Below are 16,812 nucleotides of genomic sequence, written 5' to 3'. Positions count from 1 at the left end.
CTTCAGCTACATCGTTTAGAGACGCGTTGAGCTATAATTCTCCTCATGAAAAGCTGTTCATTTCTTAAAGCAACGGATTCAGGGCTGATTGTAATGTAGGCTTTATTCTGTTAAGTTTATTCTGTTAGCATCTGTGAATATTAAACGCACAAACACCGTTTAAATATGAATCCTGCAGCAACCTAAGATGTCATACACGCAAGACTGTTTAGACAAGATTTACTTGGCCTGTTTTGGACAGATTATAACGTGTTTATTGTAAAAAAGCCTAGTGTCACAGCAATAAAGCTTTTATTCACAACAGGGCTGTACAGTGCGACATATATGTTGCACGTGCTACAAAAAAATGATCTGTGCGATAAATATATTTACCCCAGTAGCACGCGTGCGATACAGTTTAGCATGGGTGACAAGAGTTCGTTTGAGTGAAGGGAGAATTTGTTTTGTGCTCGTGTGAGGTTAATCTAGGGCTGCACGACTGACTGTAATTAAACCATAATCAAGATTTGTCTTTGTGAAATTATGAAAATCGCTTCAATTTTTAATAAATTAATTAATTAATTAATTAATTAATTAATTAAATAAATAAATATATGTGCAGATGAAGCGCAGCACTGTTCAGGGCGGATCGATCGGGTTGCAATAAATGCTGATCCATCTCTGCATGCACTGTGAGATGAAGTCATTGGCATTTTAGTTCGAAAAGCGGCACGGTTTGCATGAAAAATTGCTAATAAAAGCTGTCAACCGCGGGCTCTTGCGAGACTCTGAAGGAGGTGGCACTCGAACTGTCCGTGATTCACGTGAATCACGGACTCGGTGCGCATTTGTTCAGGAAGAAACGTAACCTGCATATGTGTTTTAGCGTATTACAATGTATTTAGTTCAATAAAACACATGTAAGGGATGATGGTGTTGATGATTTACCTTTGATACTAGTGTATTCGCGCATATTCGTGCAATCAGGGCAACAAATTAACTTCATGCGACGCACATACAGTAAACCCAAGAGTCATTTTCCCAGCTGCGCATAATAGCACCAAATTAATAAAAACAATATATTTACTGCAGTGTGTTTTCTATCATTTCTCAGTGAGTATATAAGATAAAATAAGACAAAAATTAAGACATTACAGTCACATTTTTTATCATAATTTAATATTTTATTATAAAACCTTAGACATTTCTAATGATTTATGTTTTCTGTAAAATATAATAATAATAATAATAATTGTTATTATTAATTTTATCCTTAAATATTTGTATTGTATAGCACTTTTTGCATTTTTCAGCTAACAGAAGTTTTATACATGTGCTACAATTTTGTGGGCTGTGCAACAAAAGTTTCAACCTCTGTAGCACCAGTGCTATGTGCAAAAAAAGTTAACGTACAGCCCTGCACAAATGTCTGCTCAGATGCGATAAATATAGATAAATTAGCACTGTGAGAGTACAGTTATTTGAATGCATTAATTAGTTATATTGCATCTGTGAATTAGTCATACCATCTCTTTATTAATTGTGAAGCTGTGAGTTTCTAAGCTACTTTAGTGATAAATCACAGAACAGCGTTGACAATGAGTTTCTGCTCCTCTCTGTATGCGCAATCTTCACGTGTTGTGCGAGCTACTGTCTGTGTGTATGAGTGTTCGTGTGTCACAATGCATCAGCGCATTAGCTCAATATAATGATACACATCCGATGGTCTAAAATCGCTTTAATGTCCAAACTGGCAAGACTTAAAACACATACGATTGGCAAAATTTACTGAAGATGCAAGTGAAAGTGATCTGGCTTCAGGGCTCAGAGACACGCCAGCTCGCCAGCACTGAAGTGCCATGTTTTCCATATTAATATTATTGAATGGTGTAAAATCACCTGAATGTTCAGACAAGCCTTTAAACAAACTTTCGTGAGGACGCTGTCTGTGTGTGTTGACTCAGTGTTTGAGTTTGTCTCCGTGTTGCTTCCATGCCATGGACTGGACGGGGCGGAGTCATGTTTTTAAAGGGGAAAGTATTAACAGGATTTAAAAAATGAAATAACTGACATGGGAAAATTAAGTCGGTTCTGCATCTTAGTTTCGACTACTTTTCGATTAATTGTCCAGCCTTAGGATAGAGGAAGGGTAGTATTGAGAGGGAAAGGAACAGTGGAAGAGGTAGAAAGGGACGATGAGAAATGAATATGTGGTATAAGAAGAGGACATGGAGCAAGAAGAGCTGAGGCTGTAGGAAGAGGAGAAGAGATGGAAGAGTGGAAGGCAACAGTAATAGACATGGACAGAGAGTTCAGCCCAATATAATCATCGTGCCACAGTCAATGTCTCTGGACAACAATCCTCTGGTGTTGTCTTGGGCCGCACAGAAAGGCTCCTACATTTTAACCTCCCTCAATGAAATCCATTTTCCGCTGGGTGATCAGGAGCAAATTGAGCGAAAGTATGTAGTTGTGTGGGACAATTTCCACTTTCACCATTCAGCACTGGCGCAAATCTATTTATTCACTTATTTATTTGTATTTTATTGGATGGAAACTCATCGTTATACAACTAAACTAGTCATTAAAGAACTTTGAAGAGCATGATTAAAGAGCATGAAAAACATGTATTTTCATTCATGTATTTGTGTACCTACAGATCTTATTCGTTATTAAATCACCAGAGAACACACTTGTAGTTTTGATGTTAGTATTTATTTGAGATAAATGCATTACTAGAATAATCTGCAGGAAAAAAACTGTAATATGCATGTTCATACGATTCATGTTATTGCTTTTAGAATTACTGGCTGTATTCTGTTAACTATTCTGTAGGCATACAGTTCTACCTTGCAGTTGTGTAATCATTCTTTTTGACCACAGGTCATTAATGCACACATGACCTGCCTTGTCAGAAATTATGCAGGCAGGGCGTTTGTCCTGGATTCATGTCAAGCTACAACTATTTGGGACAGGGAAATCAAATCCAGATGCCACAATGAGAATAAGAAACTTTCATGTTCTCAGATAATATGGTAATATTTTACTGGAACACTTTCATACACACCCTATCATGGGATTCCTCTCTGGAGAAGCGTTCAGTCTTTCCTCATGTAAATAGTGAATCCGCCATGACACGAGCGCTACTGGCTTTTAAAGGGAAAGGGAGATGAGGCTGATTGGTTTATTGCACGTTACGCCCAAAACACACCCATGCCTAATTGAGAGACGAGAGACAACCCTTTTGGACCAGGCGCCAACTGTTTTTTCCGTCGTTAAACTAGCAAAAGTGGATTTGGACACACCCTAATGGTGCGTTCACACCGGATGCGAATGAAGCGTTTCGCGTGAGTGATTTATATGCTAAGTCAATGCAAAGACATGAATAGACATTCTGCGGTGGGATTCGCGCAAATGTGGCGGTGCGAATGACGCGGTGCGAATTGAGCTTTTGATGCGTGATTCGCGTGAATCGCCAGGGTTGAAAAATCAGAACTTTGGCGGATATTCGCGCCACGTTAACCAATCAGGAGCTTGTTCTAGTAGTGACAACAATGAGGAGAAAATCTGGTTTATATTAATTAGGGATGCACCGAATCCAGGATTTGGGTTTGGATTCGGACGAATATTGGGCTTTTTGACGGGGTTCGGTTTCTGCCAAACCTCAGAATTTTTTTCCACTGAACTGAACCCTAGGCTTGCACTACGCCCCGCTGGTCGAACGTAATGACGCCGTTGTTGAAAGTGAAAATGAAACTCATGAACTTTCAGTCAAAAGAAGGAGATTAAAGTCGAGCTACATGTTTAATTTGCAATGCCGATTTGTCTCGTGGTGGCAAGGACCCTAAACAACAGCCGCTGTTAAAACATTTGCGTATGAAACATCTGAAAGAAGACGAGTTGTGCATGAAGGAATCTACAGACAGCAGCCAAATATATTTTATTTTACCGTGCAAACAGCCGCATATAGATCAGATAAAATACAAATAAAAAGAATAAAATAAATAGGCCTACACTAAATATTTTTCACTTAAATAATTACAAAATTAAGATGAAAAAACGAAAATACACTGAATCCGTTTGAAGCTTTGAAGAACTGGAATCGTTTTTTTTTTGTAAAAAAAAAATAGCCAGCCTAGGCTACCTCAATCCACACCTTGTATGTTTTTGTTTTTTTTAAGTAACATGTCTAAGTGATTTGGGTTAGTCTGGAGCGCAGCCTGTTGACAGTTAAACCAGCGGCAGAAAACACCCTCTCAATCCTTCTGTCTCCGCAGCACGAGCCTCCTGCTCTCCGTTGGGCTGTTCTTTGAAACAACAGAGGGTGACTCGGGGTAATTTTTCTATAAACCATCAGGAAACAGAAGAACATACGCGAAAATGTTTACATTAGTAAACTTGACCAAAACCACACTATTAAAACCCTTAACCAAGGCTTCAGATGGCACTGATGTCCCGGGAATACAGAGATAACGCCTCGCTAGAGCGGCCAGCCTCGGGAAGCGCCATTCATCTGCTTTCCACCAGTCAGGAGCTTCTACTACTGCTTTATTTTTCTGTCGAAATGGTCCCACACAGTAGCCTAAGCTTTCCATTGCTTCATTTTGCGAGATATATCTGGTTTGTAGTTGCACATGTCGACGCGCTCCGTGACTGAACAAATAATGCTATACAGCATATTTCTTAACCATGCATCAAAAAAAACAAAAACAAAAAAGCGTTAAAAACATTTAAACCGTTTAACTGATAGTATTAATCGGTCAAAGTTATTTCGGTTAATGGTTTAATGGTCAATAGCATCCCTACACTGCTGTGGACGTTGTTTACTTCGTTAATGTGTTTACTGTGATAATGGACTGAGGATGGGGGTAGGATTCGGTATTCGGTTTCGGCAGAATCTTAACCAGTGGATTCGGTATTCGGCCGAACCCCAAAAATCTGGATTCGGTGCATCCCTAATATTAATCATATATTAATATCTGGTTCAGACAAATGTGCATATCCTATCACTGTGATAACATAAAACACAACCCAGTCTCTTTTTGTTAAATGCAAGTTTATGTATGATCAATAATACAAAAGTATAAGTAAAAGGTATAATAAGCTATACATGAAATAAGGCAAACATTCAAAGTCAGCGCTAGTCGGCTAAAACGGTAACGTAAAGTTAAATAGCCTAAAAATAAAAAAAGTTATGAAACTTCACTTTGCCCTCAGCCTAAACGATTTGCCAGGGAACAAATTATAGATCCATGAGACCAAAGATCAGCCGTTACATCTACACAAGACGAATTATAGCTCGAGACTCCACAGAGACATCAGAGCCAGCGGCAGACGGCAGAAGGACTGGCCGAGGAAAGGCTGCTCTCGCCGGGGTTAATGAGCGCTGAGCGCCGCTGATCCGCTGGAGCTCACAACTCCGAAAACGCCAGATCACATGTTCAAATAGGAGCTCTCTTTAAATAAACCATAGATTTGAGCTTTAAACAACTACATTATCACCTGAAAAAGTCTTAAAACTAAGTTTTGTCACACATTAACAGTAGTATTTTAACAAAAAAGACGTGTTTTTTTTGAGCGGCTTCAAGAGCGGCTTCCAGATCCACAGTACTTATCTTACTGGATTTGTCTGCTGCTTTTGACACAGTTAACCACCAGATCCTCCTGTCAACTCTCATGAAGATGGGCATCTCAGGAACTGCTCTCCAGTGGCTCAAGTCTTACCTCTCAGGTAGGTCCTTCAGGGTGTCATGGAGAGGTGAAGTGTCTAAGTCACATCATCTAGCCACTGGAGTTCCACAGGGCTCAGTGCTTGGACCACTTCTCTTCTCCATCTACATGTCATCACTGGGATCGGTCATTCAGAAACATGGCTTTTCCTATCACTGCTATGCAGACGACACTCAACTCTACTTCTCATTTCAACCAGATGATCCCACGGTTGGTGTTCGTATTGCTGCCTGCCTAACAGACATTTCTGCCTGGATGAAAGAACATCACCTGCAACTCAACCTTGCAAAGACTGAACTGCTTGTGGTCTCAGCCAACCCAGCACTTCATCAAAATCTCTCCATTCAGCAAGGATCATCAACCATAACTCCGTCCAGGACAGCCAGGAATCTTGGAGTTGTGATCGATGATCAGCTAAAATTCACTGACCACATTACTGCAAGAACCCGGTCCTGCAGATTTGCATTATACAACATTAGGAAGATTAGAGCCTTCCTATCTGAGCTGACCACACAACTCTTGGTCCAAGCTCTTGTTCTCTCCAGACTGGACTACTGTAATGCTCTTCTAGCAGGCCTTCCGGCATGCACTATCAAACCCTTGCAACTGATCCAGAATACAGCGGCGAGGGTGATCTTTAACGAGCCGAAGAGAGCGCACGTCACGCCTCTCTTCATCAGACTCCACTGGCTACCAATAGCCGCTCGCATCAAATTCAAGGCACTGGTACTCGCCTTCAAAGCAACCACTGGCTCTGCACCAATATACCTTAACTCGCTTGTTCAGACATACATACCCGCCAGGAGTTTGCGTTCTACCAGTGAACGACGCCTTGTGGTGCCATAGCAGAGAGGCATGAAATCGCTGTCACGGACCTTTTCCTGGACTGCCCCCACCTGGTGGAATGACCTGCCTATCTCAATTCGAGCAGCCGAGTCTGTAGCCATTTTCAAAAAACATCTAAAGACGCATCTCTTCCAGCAGCACCTGACCAATCAAGAATCGCACTTAACATTCTATTCATTTTTCTGTCTGTCTAATTTATTTATAAAAAAATAAATAAATAAAAAATCCTGTGTGTTCTGTGTTAGATTAACTGAGACTTGTTACAGCACTTGCATACTGTAGCCTCTGACTGTTGTAGTTGCTTCTATTGCTCTCATTTGTAAGTCGCTTTGGATAAAAGCGTCTGCTAAATGACTAAATGTAAATGTAAATGTAAATGTGTAAACACAGCCCATGTCAGCCATTTCACAACGAGACGAGCCGCTGGCAGAAGCCCCGCACATGAGGCGAATTTGCAGCTGTTGTGAAGTGAATGTCCCGCGCGAATGAAGCGAGTAAACTCAAAATGTTCAAGCGTCCAACTTCGCGTGAATAGCGTGATTTATTTGCGTTTCTTGTGAACGCACAGTAAGAGCACCTACGCCATGAGCTCAGATCGGTACAATATGGCCTGAAATTGGATCCAGAGACATATAAAAATGAGACTGACCACTGGACACTCCTTTTTCATCCTTCTCTATAAACTACAAAGGCTTAAATCAAGTCTGAGTCATTAATTCATGATCCTATCTTGAAAGACGATATATCCCAAGGAAAGATGAATGTTGTATTTGAACTCCCTTGGTGAGAGCAGACGCAACCTGCTTCACTGCAGAAAGGTTGTAAGGTGAGGACAAATGTATGAAGACACTTAAAATGTTGGTCTGATTGTTGCTTTTATTGAATTGTGTGGGTTTTTTATTTCTACCAAAGTGATTTTATGGTCAACAAAGGCACTCTAACTGGTAAAGTGTCACATTGATTCACAGCTTTCAAAGAGATCAGACTTCATGTGGGGTATTTGTCTGCAAGGTTTTTCTACTAATTTCTAAGAGTAAATAAAAAGATTTTTGCAATGCTCTTTGTAGTTTTCAGAAGCAGTTCTTAATGGGGACAGTTTGGAATCCAAATGCACAGATGTAGACACTGCTGTGATGGCCTGTGTGTGCTACAGAAAACCTAAAAACTTGAACGTGATATTGGTGATATGCATTACACCAATACATCGATGCCTTTGTTTCCACTAGGGATGCGCGGTATACCGGTACTGGGAAAATAGCGGTATATATTTGATTTCAAACAGTACAATATCATGATTTTGTTCATTTTGGTATATGCTGCTGTTCCGAAGTTCACCGCTAGGTGGCAGTGCACTACCCAAACTGATGCGAAACCGGCAAATGTGGCAACAGAACAAAACGAATACAGCGTTGAATCTCACTCAACGTGCCCAAAAACTAATTCGGAATTACTTTGCTTTTAAACCTGATGAAGAACCATCAAACCTTGCCAAGCATCGGTCACTTGCCCATCCTAACTTGTACAAGACAAGAGATCGACAGGTGAGTGCATAAATCAAACAATCTAATTTAGATATTTATTTTCTTTTAACGCTGATCAACGCACATACATAATATCGTTCGTTTCAACCATTGACGATTAGATTTCATGATATTTGCATGCACAAGCTACTATTGTACTATTTACATTCGCGTAAGACATAACCGACTGCGTTTATGTGACTACTCACTAAATATTGACATTATTTACATAATTTTGTGTGTATTTGACTAAGGAAAAACAACTTAATTTGGAATGCGCAAGCTCTTGCTCCCATGTATTACCAAATGCTATATAATCGTCTGCATGTTCAAATTGGCGAGGTTTAAAAAGACGTGGGCTAGTGATTTCCGTCAGCTGTCCCGAAAACGAAAGCGAAAGTGTTGAATCGGACAGCGCAGATTGGTGCGATGTCTTTTGAAGCCAGAAGCAATTTGCTCATTTTGAGAGCTAGAGAAGGAAGTATTCCTGAAATTACTTCTTACAAGAAAGTTTTTCAAATGCCTGATTTGATGTGAAAATCTTTGCTGATTATTTTAATAATAAACATTTGCGTTAATTTCCTTCTTCATAAACCACAAAGTTGCAAGAGTGAGTAAAATTATGCACAATACCTGCGCCCAAAATTCAGACCCTGTATGGTATCGATTGAATATCGGTACTTCTGTGTTAGATTGTGGTACCATGCCGAAGCCAAAATTGTGGTATCGAGCCATCCCTAGTTTCCACAGAAGACCTGTCCGAGGTATGCTTGGTATGTGAGGGACAGATATCCTCATGCACAGGACAACATTGACTCTTGGGTATTTGAATATGTTGTCTTTTTTGTCTTCCAATTTACATTTTCATAATTTTCTCACTGTCTCTTTCAGATTGAATGTGTAACACTGGGAATGCATGACATATGAAAGCAGTTTTAATATGCCAAGGCCCTGTTTAATTTATTATTATTATTATTAAATATTATTTTAATTTGGTACTCCCATGTACAGTATGCTTGAATGCACTCATACAACAGTGCAGTGTCTTCAAACACTCTCGAAAACAGATTCAGCATTTAGTTTTGTTTTTATTGGGCACACATTTTAGTGCACTTATCTTCCCACATTGTTTTGAATTATGGTCTGGAACATAAATTAAGGACATTTAAAAAAAATGTGGGCTCTCTCTGTTAGGGTTTGGGTGATGACAGGAGCGAGGACTCAGATGCATTAGTTAAGGGTTATTTATTCATTATGAAAATAAAACAAAACTAAATAAACTACACCGAAGTGACAGAACACTGTACAATGCACAGAGCATGCCTTTAAGGAACATCTCTCTCCATGACTGGAAAACATTTTCAACTGCAACTTCTTATATTTGGGAAAATACTTAAAGCTCAGTTTAAATTGTATAACTTGCAGAGCTACATTTATGGAGCATATCCATTATTTTAATGTAGTAACCATTTTGTCGCCAAATTTGGCTGTTACCAATGAGGTCAGAAAATGGGGAAAAACCTTTACTTTTAAAACTATGTATTGCACAAACTAAGTATAACTTTACTATTTAGTTGAACCTTGCATTGCACAGTGTGTTTGTGTGTTCACTTGAGGAGGATGACAACTGAGCTTTTTTGTCTAGAGGTTAGACATCAATAGCCTACATCGGTCATAATGATCATTTGACCAACATTATGAAGCATTGCTACAGAAAACAACTGTCGATGCAAATGATTCTTAAATAACCTTTATTACAAGCTTTTGATAAGGAAGGTATCAAGTGCACCGGCGTCCTCTGGGTCCTATAATACCCCTTTTTACAAGATGTAAAATAAGTCTCTGATGTCCCTGGTGTAAGTCTCTGGTGTATGTGAAGTTTCAACAGCTCATTTTTTATAGCATGTTAAAATGTTTTGAGGGTGAGCGAAAACGAGCTGTTTTTGTGTGTGTCCCTTTAAATGCAAATGAGCTGCTGCTCCCGCCCCCTTTCTAGAAGAGGGCGGGGCTTCAAAAGCTTGTGTTAGTAGCTCCAATAACCTCACGCAGACACACTGAAGAAGAAGAGACAACATGTAGAATGAGACAGGACGTTTCTGAAGGGTTAGAGAGAAATGGTTAGATGAAGAGAGAACAGGGATAGTTTAGTTTAATTACGATTATAACTTATGTTGTCATCTTGCTTTTATGACATACTATTGTGTTTTGGACTGTATTGCAATAAATGTGAAACACGGATGCGACAGCTTGGGCAAAATGTGCTCGACTACAACAACTCTTCTCAACATGGCCTTTGTTGAGTTTTCCCGGGGGCGGGGCTTATGTAAATTTTAGGGTTAGTGATGTCAACAACCCTTAAATAATGCTGCCTTCACGTGTTATCGAAATTATTGAAAATCCTAGTTTCCTAGTTAAAAAATTGGAAATAAAAGCTGCAACGCCCACATTTGTTCCGCAGAGACCACATACTCCCATGGTGCCTGATTTGGGCTGCGTTCCACTCCACTTTTAGACACACACTTGTGAACTTCCCTAAGCACTTCCCCATCGCCATTTTGAAGTATGCTCCACTTCGTGGACGAGGGAAGTTTATATGGACTGACCCTCGCTCCCTCGATTTGACTGAGGGAGCGAGTCTACTTCATATGTACACTTCAGGCAGCTTCATATACCACAATGCAACACGATTGTGACGTCACCGCATATCGCATTTAATTTACACCACCTCAAACAACTCTATGATATTTTAAATATTTTTAAAAACATTTAAAACAACCCAAACATACCTATATACATATAGAATGCTGCATTAAACAATTTTGTAAAGGAAAATAATAAATATAAATCAACTCCATCGTGGATTCCAAGTGATCAAGGGCTTTACTGTACACATATCTTACAGTGAGGGAAAAGTTCCACTCTACACTATTGGGTACAACAGAGTAATTGTGGCAGGCTCTGAGGAGGCTTGTGGTGAGGATAGCATCCCTGTCCCTGCTGGGAACAATATCTCCGGTTCAGTCACCTCCTGCGCCAAGGTGAACACCTCTATCAGAGCAAACCTCCTGCTCCGCTTCAGTGCAGCGCTACCTTTCACCCACGATTCCACAGAGATGCAGCGAGCGCTGGATTTAACGGGTGTGTGATGCATGGCTGCTCAGCTGCAGTAACGCTCCGCAGAGACACCGACCACGCCAAGGGCACACGGATGCAGAGGTCATATGGACAAACTGCTGGGCTTTTCCTGTTTGTAGAGATGTAGACCAAATTATTAGGGAATTTTGAAAAAAACAGCTGCAACCCTCTGGTGCTCTTCGGTCATTTCTGACCGAAAAATTTTCTGTTTTGAAAGTTTAAAAATCACAGCTTCATCAGAATGATATGAAAGTTGGTGACTTTTCTTGCAATTAGGTATGTAAACACACAAAGAAAAATTGGGGTCATGATTCGAGCATGCTAAGTGGTAGCGTAAAGTAGCGTTCATTGTCTTCGGTCAAAAATGACCGACCATAGGAAATGAATGGGAAATCGGCACACAATGTACACAATCTACAAAACGGCAACAACGCTGAAAAAAAGTACACAGCAGTAAAGGGGTGACACTCTAAAACATCAAGAGTGTGATATTGACACATCCACTCACACACACACACACACACACGCATACACACACGCACACCTATGAAAAACTGAACCTATGAACCACATTTTGATTTTTTTTTAATCACAGCTTCATCTGAAAAATATGAAACTTGTTGACTTTTCTAGCGTTAGGTATGTTAACAAAAAAAAATTGAGGGCATGATTCAAACATGCTAAGTGGTCGAAAAAAAATACTCCGACTTGTGCTCTTCAGTCAAAAATGACCCCAATAGGAAATTAATGGGAAATTTGCAAAAACACAAAAATTCACAGAAAAAATCTATATTTCTAACAACAACAACAAAAACAGTAAAACTTTATAATAAATAGTCTTTGAGATTCTTTAAATATATATTCAAATCCATCACAAAAAAAAAACATTAAATGTGTTCAAAACAGAACTATGGAATTCTCAATAGAGACCTCTAGTGGTTACACACATGGTTGCATGACTTCTTAAATTATTCCAAAAGAGGGCGCGAATCTGCGTTCAAACATTTTTTTTTGAAGGCCTAGTCTCTATTTTAACCTGAAATACTGCAATTAAAAAAGTAATTATAATTAACAAAACACTTTTTTGTATAATTTTCAATGGCAAAAATAGACCATAATTATTGCATAAATACAAAAAAATACCATCAAATCATCTCAAAATACAAAATTAAAAAGAAAAAATATTATTGAAGAAAAATAAATTGCATTGGTTTTACTGGGGTGGAGGAAGTTTCATTTTTAGGTGTCCGGTCACTTTTGACCGGGAAAACGACCAATGCAACCCCTAAACCAAGAGCACCAGAGGGTTAAAGGGATAGTTCCCCCAAAAATGAGTTTACTCATCATGGGGTAAATCATGGGGTAATTTTCCTTTTTGGGTTAACTATCCCTTTAATTGAATAGATTTATTGAGAATTATAGAAGTATTTGCATAAAAAATATCTATCTATCTATCTATCTATCTATCTATCTATCTATCTATCTATCTATCTATCTATCTATCTATCTATCTATCTATCTATCTATCTATCTATCTATCTATCTATCTATCTATCCGTCTGTATGCCATTCTCTCTCTCTTCTGCTCTTCTCGTGGCCTTTTCTTGCCCTCAGGGATTAATTGATGGTGCGAGTTCATAAATCTTGCCATTATGAGGGAGTTTCTCTTCACTCATTATTCACTCACAGACCCGGCGCTGCAAGTCCCAGAGCCCCTTGAAATGTTTGGAGAGACGTCTGAAACCTCCTCGCTGTCAAGGTTAAATTCACTCCAACTTGTCTATCGGCTGCCCCAGTTTATTACTGGCAACTTGAAGGTAATTTAACATGGGTAAATCTTCATTCATGCTCATGTAAGACAGAACAGACTACATGCCTGGATTACTGATGCCTGCAGAACAGCGAACACCATAGGCTACGGTACGGCATATAAGAGGATTAAAGGAATAGTTCGACCAAAAATGACAATTCTGTTATGGTTTACTTGCCTTTGTGTTGCTCCACATGTGTGATGTTTTCTTCCATGGATCACAGAACGTGATGCTTTGTCAAATAGATATGCTGCTCATTTGCTTACAGTGAAAGGGAATGATGATGGATGTTGCTGAGGTCCAAAAACACCCCAACATATTTAAAGTAATTTTTCCGCAGAGAAACAGTGTTTTAATTGTGTCTGTATGTGCTACTAACGCTATACTAAAGTTAAGGTTAGGGTTTTGTTTCAGCACAGTGACTGAAATTAAATATTCAGGCTGTGTTCACACTTGGCATGTTTGGTTGGATTAAAACAAACTCTGGTGCGATTGCTCTGTTAGTTCATGTGAAGAAGTGTGAACGCTACCATCCCAACCACACAAGTGGACCGAGACCCTGAAAAGATGGGCATCAGTAGCCTGGGAAAACCCAGACAACTTCCGGCAAATTTAGATTTGCTCTGCAAGTAGTCTGGCAAAGAGCCCATTCAAACCCATTTATAAGCCCCAGAAATCGAGGCACCAATCAGAAACGTTGAGGCGGGCTTTACACGATGACGACAGCGCAGCGACAGTGAAGCAGATTCTGTACACTGACTACAAAGATGGATGCAGCAGTGGAACATCACTATCAGCTATCGCGGCTGTTTTAAGCGATTTAAACTTTTCCATTCCGTTAAAACCCGAGCAAAGAACAACACTAGAAGCCTTCATATCTAAAAAAGATGTTATCGCTGTCTTACCGACTGGATTCGGCAAAAGTCTGATACCAGCTTGCTTGTCTTAGCGAGAGCCCTCTGGTAGTGTTAATGTTTCACAAAATATAGATTTAAGTCCTTTTCAGGCGAGAATGTAGTTGTTTAAAGCTCAAATCTGTGGTTTATTTATAAAGAGAGCGCCTTTTTGAAAATTTGATCTGCCGTTTTCGGAGTTGTGAGCTCCAGTGGACCAGCGGCGCTCAATCGATCAACCCCACCGAGAGGCGCCTTTCCTCGGCCAGTCCTTCTGCCGTCTGCCGCTGGCTCTGATGTGAAGATATGATTCGTCTTGTGTAGATCTAACGGCTGATCTTTGCTCTCATTAATCTATAATTTGTTCCCTGACAGATCGTTTTGTCTGAGGGCAAAGTGAAGTTTCATAACTTTATATTTGTAAGCTATTAAACTTTACCGTTGTAGTCTCCTAGCGCTGACTTTCTTTGACTGAATTGCTTTATGTATTGTATAGCTTCTTATACCTTTTACTTATACTTTTAAAATGGATATTGATCACGCATTAAACTAACATTTAACAAAAAGAGACTGGGTTTTGTTTTATGTCATATCTCATTGTATTACAGTGATAATCATAGGCTATATTATGCACACATGATATTACATGTTTTTATTTTTTAATGTAAATGAAAAGAGGCCGGGTTTTTTAAATATTTCGTTTTGTTATATACATGCATTGAAGATAATATGCATTGCCTTCACTACATTTGTGTGGCTATAATATGTTTAATATTAACTATTACCGTCATCGGGAGTTCGTTCTCCGGAGTCAAACTTGGTAAGTCACGGACGCAAGTTAGAAGTTCGCGTACAAAATATGTCATAAAACACCACTGCCTCATTTCATAAAAATAAAAAAAACTTAAACATATTAGCCACACACATGTGGTTCAGGCAACGCGTAGTTAGGCCTACATTCATTATCTTATATATTTATAATAAAACGAAGTATAAAACACCCTGCATCTTTTCGTTTACATTTTAAAAATAATTAAACATTAATATGTGGTTTAGGTAAGGTGACCAGATTTCTGAAATGGAAACCGGGGACATTTCCTATTTGAGAACACAAGTACAGACAAGAACGCATATTGAGAAACGGCCAGAGTCTCAGATGTTTCTCCGTCGCTCTGCATACGTCATCTCCCTCATCGCTCTGATTGGTTTTAGGTCTATCCAATTGCGCCGAGAGGCATTTGAGCGACGCCCGTTGGTGACGCCCCTTTGGAAATGATTTGTCTATGAAGCTTTTCCAGACCATAACTCAGTTACTACTGAGAATGGTCTGGTTTTAACCAGGCTAGGGCATCAGTCCACTTCCAAATGAATTCTGGTGCGGTTCGACTGAAATATGAACACAACACGGACCAAAAACATCTAAACTAACCAATGTGACTCCAGGCGTGTTTTTTTCTAGTTTCAGCTGGACGCAGTTCTCATGTTCACGTCCAGCTCCTCGTTGTTTAAATATCAAAAGCACTGCTCATCTGTTCCCCCATGGGCGTCTGGTCTGAACACCAGGTGTGATCAGGAGCATTGCTGGAGCGTTGCTATTGTGAGGAACTGAAAACCACTGACCATTGACCAACACACACCTGCCCTAAAGTCAATAGTGCAGTATCAGTGTGTTATTTAAAGGGTGTGTTAGTAATATGAGCCTATAGACGGTGCACAACACACACACTCTGATTATTACACACACAGTCTTTCCGCTCACATGTAAATAGTGAATCCGTCATGGTGTGAGCACAACTGGCTTTTAAAGGGAAAGGGAGATGAGACTCTGATTGGTTTATTTCACGTTACGCCCAAAACACACCCATGACTCATTAAGAGATGAGGGACGACCCTTTAGGACCATGGGCCTGGCTCGCCGACCATTTTTTCTGTCGTTAAACAAGCAAAAGTGGATTCAGACACGCCCTAAGAGCTTCAGACCATGAGTTCAGATCGGTAAAATAGGGCCCAAGATGTCTCAAGATTCGACCCTAAAAAGGACCGAATGCTGAAGCACACCTGGTTTTTCTCATCATAGTAGTAATGTTGTCCATCACAGTTCAGTACAGGCATCAGAACGTGTCTCCTCGCAGCTTGTGTGTGTGACGGCGTTTTGACTCCTTTACACATTTTATAAGCTCTTCAAAACATCTCAGCTGGTAAAACACCATCATGTGAATACATACTAGGAGCGCATTTAGCACACTGCATTGTTTTGGATGTTCACAAATATACATCATAAAAGACGTTTAGTATATTTAGGAAAAGTGTTAAAAATGACAGTGTGAATGCTAAATGAACAAGGACTAAGGGTGTGATCACACCTGTATTTCGGTTCACTTGGTTTGTTTGGTCCGGACCAAAGCGTTCTTAGCGTTCACATTGGCATTTTAACACAGAACCTAAAGGCACAGGGATACGTTCACAACCTGATTGGGATAGGCTTTATTATGTACATTTCGTGACGGAGCTTATTGAACATCCAAAACAATCCCGTGTGCTGGGTTAAATGCACTCATTGTGTGTCCATACTTATTTTGACCAGCTGAGGACTCGTGAAGAGCTTATACAATGTGTAAAAGATGTCTGCTCAGGTGCTATAAATATAGTACCAGTCAAACGTATTTTTCTTCATATTGATGTTTAAATATTATAGCCTAAAGTTTTATTTTATTTTTTAATATCAAAGTTTGTTTTATCGCGTTAATATCGAGTTTTGTTTTGTAGAAAATGAATTGCTTTCTTTAAAGTGAATTTCGTTTTGTATAAATTGTATCTTAATTTAAAATGTTTTTTTTTTTTTTTAGCATGAGACTACTTTCAAAAACATAAAAAATAGTAAAAAAGTAGAAAACATGC

The sequence above is a fragment of the Gobio gobio genome (genome assembly GCF_949357685.1).
Source record: "Gobio gobio genome assembly, chromosome: 15".
Classification (NCBI taxonomy): domain Eukaryota; kingdom Metazoa; phylum Chordata; class Actinopteri; order Cypriniformes; family Gobionidae; genus Gobio; species Gobio gobio.
This window is presented reverse-complemented; position numbering follows the sequence as displayed.